Genomic DNA, 14,631 nt, shown 5'->3' on the forward strand with positions numbered 1-14,631 from the left:
TGGCCCTTGAGAAGAATCCTCCCTGTCTGAATGTCCTTCACAAAACACAGATAAGGGTGAAATTCAAAATACACAGCATTGTCTTTTGCAAACTGACCTACAGAGATAAGATTCTTGCACACTGTAGGAACATGTAACACATTCTGAAGATGAAGAAGTCTGGAGCTAGAGAGGATACTAGACGATCCTACATTAGCAATAGGAACGGACTTACCATTACCCATAAAGACTCGACCAGTACCTGCATAGGGAGAAGCAGTCACCAATGTCGACCTGTCAGGTGTAACATGGTTCGTTGCACCCGAATCTGGGTACCAGGTCTGATCATTATGAACAGAGGGCGATGAAGATGACGACTGGGAACACAAGCATGATCCAGAACACGACACCATAGACGAGCAATCACGAGTGTGATGAAGGTTGACCGAAGGAGTCTGACCAGAAAAATTCTCGTCAAATCGATGATAGCAATTCTGAACAATATGACCAAATTTACCACATAACTGGCATTGTGGCCTGGACCGAGACCAGCCCCGACCGGTACCTCTCGTCCGCCCGCGAGACCAACCACGACTTGAACCACTAAACTCTCGTTTAGAATCCTGAGAGTAAGTAGATTTCGAACCCCCTGAAGTACCTTGATGTTTATCTACCAAATTTGCTTGTAAAGGAGTTTCTGTCAGCAGTGCTAGGTGGCGAGCTTCACAATCAAGAAGCATATCAGTAAGTAAATCCAAAGACACCGGAGTTGCTGATGCATAAACCCGAACAGACTCATACTCCATAGGAAGACCTGATAAAATGACACTAACTTGTTCTCTATCAGTTACCAAGCTTCCAACTGCCGTTAGGCTATCACTAAGACTCTTTACCTTAGCCAAGTATTCTTTAACAGTTAGACTTGACTTCTTGATAGAATACAAAGCATGGCGTAAACTTGCTATCTTAATATTGGAAGTAATACCAAACCTTTTCTCAACTGCAGTCCAAACCTCAAAGCTAGTCTTAGCTGCTGTTAAATGAACCAAAATCTCATCAGTAACTGTCGAGAAAAGCCAAGACGCTAAAAATTTATCCTGCTTTCTATGAACAAGAAACGCCGGATTATCCATCAACTGTCCATCATCTCCTGCAAGAACCGCTGGAGGAGTCAAAAATGTTCCTAAGACATAACCTTCAAGACCATATCCTTCAAGAATTAGTAAAATTTGATGTTTCCATAGCAAGAAATTATGCTCAGCAAGTTTTACTGTATCATGTTTCGCAACGTAGTGGACTGTCGACGAGCTACCGTTGCCAAGACTCTGTGAATGAACACCTTCTCCAGAACTGACCGAATGATGAGGAGTCTCAGTCCCAGGAATTGTCTCTGTAGCCATGAGAGAAAAAGAAAGAAAAAAAAAAACTACAAGATGGCTCTTGATACCATGTTAAATCTCAGCAAACAAGCTGTAGAAACTGAATTACTTCTATATTTTCATTGTATCGAATGAATACAACTTTAGGTATATAAAGAGTCTAGCTAACCAACTGTAACAGAAAACTTAACTTCCTTAACTGTTAACTGCAACTGTTAACTGCTATTATTCCTAACACATCAGAACACAATCCCCCACTGCAAAAACATCACAAGCAACATTACTTAACACCCACTTAATTGCATATACATTAATGTTAACATGGAGTTATAGATGCATTGAACGATCCCAAGGTGCAAAGCCACCACCTTTGCATCTTTCAACACGAATGCCTTTGCATCCATTAAACCCATCAACAAAGGGTTGACTCCTTAACCATCAAAACCGACGTTAGCCAACATATTTGAAAATTTCATATTGACAAAAACGAAATGCCAACATTCAACAACTTTTAAGGGCATATAAGTAAGATGCAGGCGTGTATATACATATAAACCATTTACCTACCTCTAACAATTTTGTTGGTGCCTCTAATGGTGTAAGAATGGAGGTCCTTCTTCCCTGCTTTGAGCTTGGGTGCAGAGACCCCTGGTCTAGTTTTTGCCATGGAAGCTAGGGTTTGAACACTGTTGAAGACTAGTTTGGAGGAAAGCTGCAATCTTTAGGTTCAAAAAGTGAAACTGCTAAGTCTTGAAGAATTAAAGGAAGAAAGACAAAGTTCTAAGTTGCCCTCATGGGAGAGAGATGAAGTAAAGACAAGCCAGACAAGAAGGAAGGACACTACCTAGAGACTGTACAATGAAGAGATTGTGATTTTATTATAACGATGAGGATAACTTAAAAGTGTATTTTTGTTGTAATCATTCTGAATGTTCCAATGAAACAAGAGCATGCTTGCTGTTAGAGTTCCAGATCATATTTGTCTTTAGCTTAGGCTTAATTACAGATTCCAACTTCACCTTTCATCAGTGCCATCCCATTTCATTTCCAACCCATTTTTTTTCTGTAATTAATACTTCACTGCTGGGCTCCAGCTTTGAGACTTGGAAATTGGCATGCTGAGTTCACTCGGACTCACACTCACTCACGCTTTACAGCTTCAGCCAATGGGCATGGCCAGAAAATGAGGCCCATAATCTTCGAGATTTTAGCATAGTTGATGCTTAATAGTTACTCCTATGATTAAATTTGTCTCTATCTGTTTTTTAGGTCAAATTCTGCTATTAGACCCAGTACTTTGTGTAGACTGTGGATCTAGTACCTGTATTTTAATTTGAACAATTTTAGTCCCGTACTTTTTGAATTTTGAAATTTTAATCATGACTCAGTGGTAACAGTTAAATATGTTTGCTTAAATTATGTTATTAGTCTTGTATTATGCGTAAAGTTATAGATTTAGTCTACGTTCACCAATTGAATCATTCTTAGTAGCTATATTCTTTGAATTTCAAAATTTTAGTCTTAATACAACTGACGGTCGTTAAATCTATTAATTGATTTTTTTGTGAGTAATATGTGAAAATAACAAATAGATATAGCATTACAATGTGATAATATGTTTGACACATCAAATTTGAAAAATAATAGAACTTGACTTATTGAATTCAATAGTTATCATTTGGTTAGGGCTAAAATTTTCAAATTCTAAAAGTACATGTACTAAATCAACAACTTACACAAAGTACAGGGTTTAATAACAGAATTGAACATTTTATTAATTGAAATTTATTATGAATAAAATTTTAAAAAATAAACGGTCAACTCTCTGTAACAATCTATTATAAAAGTATTTCGTTATAACAATCAAGTTTGTAGTAGAATCGACTTTTTATGTTTTATTTTAATGCTCTATAATAATTTTTTACTTATAACAGTAAAATCATAGTTATGAAGTATATTATTTATTAAATTAATTTTCTATAACAATATATTGTCTAAAATTTTAGTAAAATTATAGCTATCTCATATAAGCAAGCCTATTAATTATAATTTATTAACAAAACTATCTTAATTAAAATATTATTTCAATAAAATGTTTGAATTTCACATGGAAAATCTATTACTCAAATTTTTATTAAATGAAAATAAACTTCAATGAGTGGAGCTAAATATATCAATTCAATAAACTTATAAATTGATTACTTGAATTTGATGACTCGTACAAATTTTTTTGAATGGTACATAACTCGTACTAATAAATAAAATTTGTTCGTTTTATAAACTTCGTAATTAATCATGTGAATAAATGTGAAATAAAATATACATAAAAACAGCTGCTATATGAAAATTTATAAAAATTATCTTTCTATAACAACCATAATAATTATATTTATATTATAATGAATTTAAAAATAATTACAAATTAAATAAAAGGTAAAATTCAATTCAATTAAGATAATTGCGGTGTTTTACCTGTGAACCACGAACCAAATACATTTACGAATTTGTCAGCCCTAGCAAACCCATGTTCCAAGCAGGAAATTTACCATACATTTGGAGAAGGTAACAAATCGCCTCTGGTTTTGGCTCAACAAGAATGAATATACATCCAGCCATGCCAAATTATTTGGGTTCTCATTTCTTTCTGCTGCTTCTACGTTCAAGAGGATACTAACAGAAGATAATACACACAATTGCAGTTCAGCGGTTGATCGGAGTGCGCATTCGCTCAAAAATCCTGTCAACAGCATCACGGGACATCACTAACGTATCATGCAGCTAGATGCTATACACATTCAAGCCCTGCAATATCACACACAAACAACTTATTAAGGCAATCACACAACATGATTTGAGTCCCTATGACAGTAACAAACAGATACAAGGAGCACTGGAATAATTTTAAATCTAAGGCTATCATGATGACGGTTATAATAAGCTTATAAGATGGTGTTTCACTCATCATTCATGACAAAGGCGAGCCAGTAGTTTGAATATATTACAGTAACAATGGAAACATTGTGTTATCACTATTAACACAACTTACAATTGATGGCAAGACATTGACATAATGTAGATTTTGTGTAGCTAGCTTCAAATTATCATTTATGGGGCCACCATCCACCAGCAGTACTTTCTTGGTATTCTCCATTTGATTTACATAGTTCACAATATTTTTGGTCTTATGTGTAGGGACCTCCAAATCCTCGAAGACATGAAGCTGTTAAATTGTGCCATAGTCATCAGTAGGTTTTAGTACTCAATGAGGACTGAATAACTTTGTTTGGCGTAAGTAATGTTCTAATTCTAAGCTCGTTTATACACAAGCCAGATGATACCTGTTACCTTCCCTTCAGCAGCACGAGCAGATAGTGCAATCTTCAGTCCAAGACGTCGAACCTTCTTATTCAACTTAATAGCATGACTTCTTGGCTTAGGGCCATGCATGGTAGAACCACCTCGAAACTGTTATCAATCCCTTGTATTTGATTATAGGTCATAGAAAGCTAATATAGCTCTATGAAACTTATTAAAACCACAGAGCAGACAAATGAATCACCTGGGGACCACGCAGGGTTCCATGCCTTGCTTGACCAAGACCCTTTTGTTGCCACGGCTTTCTACCAGTCCCACTAACCTCACTAATAGTTTTTGTTGAATGAGTTCCCTGTTGACCATTCAATTGTCACTAACCTTCATACGTAACAGACCGATTGCATTGTTAGAAAATTTGTTAAAACAGCATGTTTGGAAATAGGACAGAAAGGAAAGAAGCTTGTCGAAACTACTTCTTTTTTTTTTTAATTTGAAAAACGGGGATCGATTTTGAAAATAAAATGGGAGTCGCCACTGATCTTTTATTGAGGTGTGACCGGTTCACCATTAAAAACGATTTCGGTCTGCGAATTTTGAGAAAATAAGTTCGGGAGTCGGTTACGCACGAGGAAGGGTTAGCACCCTCATAACGCCCAAAATTGGTACCAAATTGATTGTTTAATGTCTTAGGGTCAAAATTTTGAAAAGATTTTAAAATACGATCCTTTGGAGTTTAAATTTGAATAAACCAAATTGAATGATAAGACACATTCATTTCGAAGAAATAAATTGTCACACTCAGTGAGTTAAGATGCAACAATTCAATCATCAAAATTAAGTATGTCTTTTTAATTTTCAAATTTTGAAATTCATGCATTTTGAGAAGGTTGTTCGATCATTTAAGTCAAACGAGAAATCAGAATCCAGTAAGTTAGGTTTTGATTTCTCGAAGTTCTTAAACATCAAACATTGCCTTTATTTTAAAATTAGGATTAACAGAATGTCACATCTGGTAAGTTAGGATCCGACATTTTGAAATCCTAAATGCTTAGTTTTAAAACTGTATGGTTTTAATTAAAAAACATGTAGCTATCTAAATTCATCGAGAAAAATTGGAACCCAGTAAGTTAAGGCACAATTCTCTCGAGAATTATAAATGATAGATTTTTTTATTGTGAAATAGAATGATTGTTGTGCTTTAATAAAATACAATTTTTACAAATGAAACATGATTGAATAGCAATACATAAGGTAAAAGACACAATTCGCAATCTAAATACCTATTGAGGAATAATAAACAAAGGATGAATTCAAGCAAAAATGGCTACAACAATTTTTTATCATATTAGGCAAATATTAATCTTAATTGTCAAATATCAAATGAATTAAATATAACAACATTTATTAATAACCACATTTTTAAGCTAAAATATTTACACACAAACTTAAAATGGACTTGAAACAAAATAAAACAACATTGAATAATTGTATTTAAAAATGAATTTGAAACAAGTAATATACCTTTATCAATTTAACATAGATAGTATATACAAAAAAATATAATGCATATATATATCAAAAAAATGAGGTAGTTATATACAAAAGTGAATTTTAGAAGAAGTAAATTGCATATAAATAAAATCCATTTAAAGTACATATGTTAAACATGTTAAAAACACTTGAAATTTATAATAATATCTAATATCAAAACATTAACTTATTTTTTTAAAAAAATTAGTAATTTATGGGTACAAGAATAATAGCCTTATATATAAAATATATTATCATATAAATATTTGATATAAAAATATTCAAAAGGTAAATTTTAAAATGGAGATAAAACATTAAAATATATGTAAAGATTTTATCCAATTTTCATAAAATATATGTATATTAATAAATGATGAATTAAATAATAATATATCAAAAATTTTAAAAAGGTATAAGGGATAAAAGACTAATGTATGATAAATTTAAATTACATTAATAACAATTTAAATAATAATATATTGTATTTTAAAAATTGTATTAATAATAAGTTTAAAAAAATATCAAACGTAAAGATTAAAATAATGTTGGAAATAACTATATCAAAATAATAATGAAATATATTTAACCATAAATAAATAAAGATTAAATTACAACTAGAATTAAAAACGAACTAAATTATTAATCTAGTTAAATCTAAGGGACCAAAACGGAAATTAAACGCAGAGGTTCGGGCATTCAAGTCCAAACAATGGAAACGTCGTCGCTTAACAGAGGGCTTAAATGCAATCAAAGTTAAATGCACAGTATAAATTAAAAAAACAGAAGAAAACTGAATCGAAACGACACCGAATACAGAGGGGTCTATTGCGCAAATAGACCGTTGAGAAAAAACGCGCGGATCCTTCCCTCAGGTCGGGTCACCGCGCGGGTCGCAAGCCTCTAAACGGCGCCGTTTTAAGCAATATAAATCTAAAAATAAACCCTAAACAAGGTTCATTCAGGCATAAATAAAAAAAATAAAAAAAATAAACCCTAAACGGCGCCCCTCTCTTTTCCGCCGCCTTGAAAGCCAGAACTCTTCTCTCTCTCGTTCTGATTCGGATAGAGTAGAGGATGGCTCCAATGGCGCGCCAAGGTAAATTTCTTCTTCGCTTTCCTCTTTTATTTCAGTTTGGTGCCAAAGAAGAAAGCAAAGAATCAAAGAAAATAAAAAAGAAAGAAAAAAACGGAGAAGATCACCTTTTTCGAAGAAAAACTTTCTGCTTTGATTTTTTTGTTTTTATTTAATATCTCTCTGTGGGTATTTTTCTTCGAGTACATCTTTGGGTTTTTATAACTCGAAAATAAAAAGAAAAAATAATAATAATACAAAATTTTTCTTTTCTGTTCTCCTTTTCGCTATTTTTGCTTTTTTTTCTCTCTTGTGGCTTGTTTGTCGTATTTGTTGCAGGTACTATAGTCGTACAGAGGCGCGGGCGCACGCGTACGGAGGCTCACGTGAGTGCAGAGGCTAGCGTGGAGCGGCTACATGCGCGCAGGCGCAACACGTGCGAGGAGAAGGCCTGGTGGTTGCGGCGCTGGTTGGGGCTGATGCTAGGGTTTCCCATTCTGTTGTAATCGGGTTTGGGCTAGGCTAATTTGGGATTAGAAAATTTGGTTTAGGGTCTGTTTAGGTTTAGCTGATTTGGGTTTGGGTAGAGATTTGGGCCATTAGGCTGGTATTAGGTCACTGTAATATGGACATTTTGGACATTTAATATGTTTACTTTTGTTTTTATTATCCATATTGGGCCGGGCAATATTGGGCCATTACAAAGCTAAGAAAGTATTAGTTCAAAAACCCATAAGGAATAAACTAAATAATTTCACAGTAACACCAAGAAGGCCATAGAAGTGTGTTCTTCAAGAATCCAAAAAGAAGGATGAAGCGACACCTGTTGTCGTTTTGCAAGCTGTCATAATACAACATGATGGATAATATTCTTTCCAATAGGCACATAAAAAACATCACCATGTAGAAAATTGTTCTCAATGTAAAATTGTTCACATTCATATAAAAAGTTTACAAACTATTTATAAATTATAGATAACCCTTTAAAACAAAAAAAACTGAAAATATTAAAATCTAATAATAACCATTGACTCTTGACCTTTCATTTTCCTAAAAGAAAAAACTACTAATTTAAACCAATTAAAAAACAACATAACTCTTGACCTTTCATATCACATAACTCTATTTCATTTAAGTTTATTTAACAAAACTCCCCTGTAAACTTAAATGCTTCTGCCATCCTTTACGCCGATTAATTTCTTGTAGTTGTCGAATAGTACCATTGGTAACGGTTGTGTGAAGATATCCACGACTTGGTCCCGACTTGCCATATGCACTAATTTCACACTTCCTTCCTTTACATGATCTCAGATGAAATGAAAACGAATGTCAATGTGTTTGCTTCTCTCATGATTCACTGGGTTCTTTGCCAACTCAATCGCTGATTTATTGTCAATTCGTATCTCAGTTACACTGAGTTGTTGTTGCTCCAACTCACCCAACAAATTTTTGAGCCATATAGCATGATACACACACACCAATATGCTGCCACATATTCAGCTTCACATGTCGATAGTGTCACGATTGGTTGCTTCTTTGAAAGCCAAGCAAATGATGTGTTACCCATAAAGAACACATATCCCGATGTACTTTTCCAATCATCTAAGTCTTCGCACCAATCACTATTGGAATACCCAATCAACTTGTAATCTTCCATATTTGAATACAATAACCCGAGTGACACCGTTCCTTGAATGTACCGTAGGATTCGTTTTAAAGCCTTCCAATGTGAATAAACTGGCTCTTCCATGAACCGACTTACAATGCCAACACTTAGCGAAATGTCAGGCCTTGTGCAAGTGAGATAGCGAAGGCTTCCCACCAAACTTCGGTATTTACTTGCGTCGACTCGTTCTTCTCCATCGAATTTCGAGAGTTTTACACCTGGTTCCATTGGTGTTGATACCGGGTTACAATGTGACATATTGTACTTCTTCAAAATTTCCTTTGCATATGCCTCCTGTGACACAAAAATACCTGTCTTTTCTTGTCTAACCTCCAAACCAAGGAAATACTTCATTAAACCCAAATCTGTCATCTCGAATTCTTGTGTCATTTTGTTCTTAAAATCTAGTATCATCTCACCATTGTTCCCCATAAAAATGAGGTCATCGACATAAAGAGAAACAAATAACATATTACCTCCATTCTTCTTCACGTAGAGGGCATGTTCATAGGGACATTGTTTGAACCCATTCTCCTTGAAGTATGTATCAATACGAGTATTTCATGCCCGCGGTGCTTGCTTCAACCCGTAAAGTGCCTTCTTCAATTTTAGCACATTATTCTCCTCTCCATTTTTTATGTACCTGGGTGGTTGTTCGATGTAGACTTCTTCTTCGAGCACACCATTTAAGAATGCCGACTTGACATCCATTTGAAATATCGGCCATTTAAATTGAGCTGCTTGTGCAAAGAGCAATCAGATTGTCTCTATTCTTACAACGGGAGCAAATACCTCGTCATAATCGATCCCCTCCTTTTGCTTATATCCCTTTGCAACAAGTCGCGCCTTGTACCGTTCTAACTCGCCTTGAGCATTTATCTTTCTTTTGAACACCCACTTCACACCAATGGGCTGACTTCCTTTCGGTAATTCCGTTAACTCCCATGTGTTGTTACGGTCAATTACTTTAATCTCCTCATCCATAGCAGTTTGCCACTTCTTGTCTCGCACCGTCTCTTCAAAACTTATATTCTCGGAATCTGCCAAAAGACATTATGTACCTCATTTGTTGAATCATACAAATCTTGCAAACTTCACATTTTTGGTTGTTGCGGTTCATCTTCATCATCGATAATTTCAGGATTTGTCGGTATGATTGTTGGTGTAGCGATTGATGATCTTCCATATTTGATTATAATCTCCGTTGAGTTATTCCAATCCCACTCACTTGCTTCATTAAATCATACATCACGACTTACCACAACCTTCTTACTTATCGGGTCGAGTAGCTTATATCCTTTTATTTTCTCATCATACCCAATAAAAATAAATCTTTTACTTTTGTTTTCGAGCTTCATTCTTCGTTGATCCGGTACATGTGCATAGGCCTCACTACCGAATACTTTGAGATGAGAAACTGATGGTTTTTGTCCGCTCCAAGCCTCTTGTGGTGTTTGATCATCCAATTTCACATGTGGACATCGATTTTGCACATAGATGGCACACTGCACCGCTTTCGCCTAAAATTCTTTCGGTATCTTCTTGCTCTTGAGCATTGATCGAACCGTGTCGAGAACAGTTCGGTTCTTCCTCTCGGCCACATCATTTTGTTGGGGAGAGTATGGTCCGGTTAGGAATCGTCTTATGCCTTGCTCCTCACAATACTCCATGAAAGCCGTCGAAGTATACTCGCCACCTCTATCAGATCGTACAAATTTGATGTGTCTACCAGTTGCTTTTTCCACCATCACTTTAAACTTTTTAAACACCTCGAATGCCTCGGATTTTTCTTTAAGAAAATAAACCCATATTTTTCGTGAGAAATCATCAATAAAAGAAATGAAATACCTTTTACCGCTAAAAGATTCAGGGGTGATTGGTCCACATATGTCGGTATGAATCAATTCAAGAAGTTGCTTAGCCCGATATTCTACCTTCTTTTGAAATAAAATTCTCGCATGCTTGCCAAGCACACATTCTTCACAAAATTTTCCCTCATAGTCCATATCTGGTAGCCCATACACCATGTTCTTCTTCGCCAACTCGTTTAGACCACTATAATGTAGATGGCCAAAACGGAGATGCCACAGCGACGTCTTGTCTTCAACATCGACTCACAAACATTTTCCTCGAACGCTTTTCAAATTCAACTTGAACATGCGATTTCTCTCTATTTCAACTAGAGCGACCAAACGACCTTCCTTATCTTTCAAGTGTAACACCCGATCTTTCATAAATACCAAATAACCTTTTTCTATGAGTTGCCCCATACTCAAAATGTTGCTCTTGAGGTCTGGTATGTAATACACATCTTGGATTGACCCAACTAACCTATCTTGTTGTAAATAACAAATGGTACCTTGGCCTTTTACCTCAACCTTCGACGCATCTCCAAACGACACATGTCCCATTTAAACCTTTCGCATCTCTTTGAATAGGTGCTTGTGCCCGCACATATGGTTGCTTGCACCCGTGTCAAGGTACCATACCATGTTGGTGTTGGTGTTGACTTTGTTGTGTGCCATCAAGAGAAAACCTTCTTTTGCCTCCTTATTTTCCGTGGTTAGGTTGGTTGTCTCTTCCACCTTTTTTGAGACACGACATTCTTTCGCAAAGTGTCTTGCCTTACCACAATTGTAACACTTATCAGAGTTACAATTCTTCACATAGTGACCATATTTGCCACACTTGTAGCACTCGACATTAGAATAATTCGACCATCCGCCTCTTCCACAACCACGTCTTCTACCACGCCAATTTTGTTGGTTTGAATGCTCCTCCTCATAATTCCCTTCTTGACCACGGCCTTTTTCACCATGACCATTTCCTCGATCTCTATGACCACGGCCTCTACCTCGAAATCTTTGAGAATAGAGAACCTTTTCGTCTTTGATTGATGCCTTGGTTTGAAGTGCTTGCTCGAGTGTCTCATCTTTCTTCTTCTTCTTATGTTGTTCATGTGCCTCGAGAGAATCGACGAGTTTATTGACTGTGAGCGTTGCTAGATCTTTTGACTCTTCTATGGCACATACGACATTTTCGAAACTGTCAGTTAACGATCTCAAAATCTTCTCCACAACTCGTGCATCGGTTAACGCTTCTCCGTTTCGGTTGAGTTGGTTCACCACGGTTTGAACACGCGTGATGTAGTTGGAGACACCTTCCGATTCCTTCATCATCATGCCTTCCAACTCACCGCGAAGATTTTGAAGGCGGACTTGTTTAACTCGGTCAGTATCTTTGTACACCTTTGCTAAAATGTCCCACGTTTCTTTTGAAGTTGTCGCACTTGCAATCTTCTCAAAGCCCGACTCATCAATAGCTCGGAATAACATGTACAATGTTGCCTTATCTTTCGATCGCATTTCTTTCAACGCCTTATTTTGAGCCGCCGTATATCCCGCAGTAGTTGTCAGTTCTACGAAACCTTCTTGGACTACCTCCCAACCATCTTGAGACCCGAAAAGAGCTTTCATCTGGATGCTTCAATTCTCATAGTTCACCTTTGTTAGTCGAGGCAGCGGCACATTACTGGTCACACTCTCCATAGCTTTGATACCAAATTGTAAAAAATTGTTCTCAATGTAAAATTGTTCACATTCATATAAAAAGCTTGCAAACTATTTATAGATTATAGATAACCCTTTAAAACAAAAAATTTGAAAATATTAAAATCTAATAATAACCAATGACTTTTGACCTTTCATTCTCCTAAAAGAAAAACTACTAATTTAAACCCATTAAAAAACAACATAACTCTTGACCTTTCATATAACATAACTCTATTTCATTTAAGTTTATTTAACACACCAGGCAAAACCATGAATCCCTTGTATTCATCATGAAAATTTGTCACGGGAATTACTAGGTCTTCAAAAAGTCCGCACCATAATACATTAATTAAAAAAACATAACAACACTAACCTATCCCTCCTATTACTGAAATGCTTATAAGCTGATCTTAGTCTAACAAGCATGAGATGCCATATAGAAGGCAATATAAACTGACTGTGGAGAATCAGACTCAAAAGTTGGCATCTGTAAAGACAATTTCTCGAGGCAATTTTAACCACAGAAGTCAATTTTTTAAAAAAAAGAAGTGATCCAGTAATAATTGTAGGCCGCCATCTGTCAATCTGTAGACCATTTAGAAAGCTAAGGAGAATACCACTAAGGTTTCCAAAATCCAACCAAAGCAAATTGGTTTCAAACTACTGTAAAGGAAAGTGCCACTACTTACAATTATCACCTTTTCAAAAGCAAACAGCTACATACAGAAATACAATTTCATATTATTTCCCATATCTATAGTACGCTCTGGTGTTAGTACAATCTTTGAAGACAGTAAATTGGATAGAAAAGCACCTCCGCTTGAATCAGGAGTCAAAACTGTAGTTGAAAAACTCCAGTAAGCAAGGGGACCATCCTACATCAAATATAAGTAGTATAGGTTAAATACAAAGAACAACCAAGATAGAGAAGAAAACAATAGGCTAGCATGTTAAACACATTAACAACATGCAACATTACTAGACCAAAAACGCAAACTAGAAGGGGGTAGCAACAGAATGAAACAAAGATTTCTTACAATGGCTATTAAGGGTATTCTGGCACCTCCGGTAGATGCAGAAACAATAAGCTCATTATAACTTATCCTTATCCGTCCTTTCTAAATTAACCATGAAGTGTACTTAAAACAATTGAACCATTAACTAGTTCACTAGAACAACCCCTTTTCTAAAATTGGCTCCCTGCCATATTGGATAGATTTTGTGCAAGATACATTCAAGGAAAAAAAAAACAAAATGACAACAAACCTTGGAAAAGCTAAAATATTCTGCAAGAGGTAAGTTATCCACCAAAATACGGCCACTGAAGTCTGGTTAGGAACCAAAAAAAGGTATGTCAAGTACTGCAATTACAGATAAGAAAACGAAACAATGTTGTCAAGTTAGTATATTATTCTTACCCGAAGCATGACATGTACGAGAAGTGACAGTTGCGGAATTGCGTAGCCCCAAGGGAGACAATGACCCAAAAGAATGCATAATCCTTCTTGAGATATCAAAGCCATAGTCCCAAAAACCAGAAACTAGTTATTCAATAGCAGCAAGAACAAAGTCACCTGTTCATCTAGCTTCACACGGTTAAAAACTTATCCTGAGACTAAAGATCATAAATTCAGCGAAATGTTTTAATAATATATTCATAAACCCAATTCAAACTTTTGCATCTAATATTAGGAGCACGAAGGGTTTGATAAAATTTCATATACAAGGAACTTAAAATAAACTAAAAGAATAGCCAAAAAAGAATACAAAATAGTTCCCCCTGAAAGCTAAGAAGCTACAAATACAATAGAACCTAAATGAGTTAGAATTCAACTCAGTTGCTAACTAAATCAATACTTATCTTAAGAATAAACTTAATAAATTAATAGGTTAGAAACAAAACTTCTTTTTAGTGTTCGGAGTTAGGGATTACCTTAATAAATTAATAAGGAGTTCTCTTGGCTCCTTTTTGTCTTTTCTTGATTTTGGAGGGGAAGTTGGCTTAATTTTCTTCATTTTCTTGTTGATTTTGTGATACTTGTTGCTTCTTGGCTTTGATTTTGTATTATGTTCTTTTCACAAGCTTTGGATTGGAGGAAACTTTTTGATTCGTCTTCTGAGTAAAGTTTGGAGTTTTTT

The 14,631-nt window shown here is 35.5% G+C and overlaps 1 pseudogene; it reads right to left on the reverse strand.

Annotated features, from left to right (window-relative positions):
• Nucleotides 1-4,058: 4,058 nt before the first annotated feature.
• On the reverse strand, nucleotides 4,059-13,989 carry LOC107907946 (50S ribosomal protein L4-like; annotated as a pseudogene).
• Between the last annotated feature and the right edge of the window lie 642 nt (nucleotides 13,990-14,631).

This window comes from Gossypium hirsutum, chromosome D06, assembly GCF_007990345.1.
Source record: "Gossypium hirsutum isolate 1008001.06 chromosome D06, Gossypium_hirsutum_v2.1, whole genome shotgun sequence".
Lineage (NCBI taxonomy): Eukaryota > Viridiplantae > Streptophyta > Magnoliopsida > Malvales > Malvaceae > Gossypium > Gossypium hirsutum.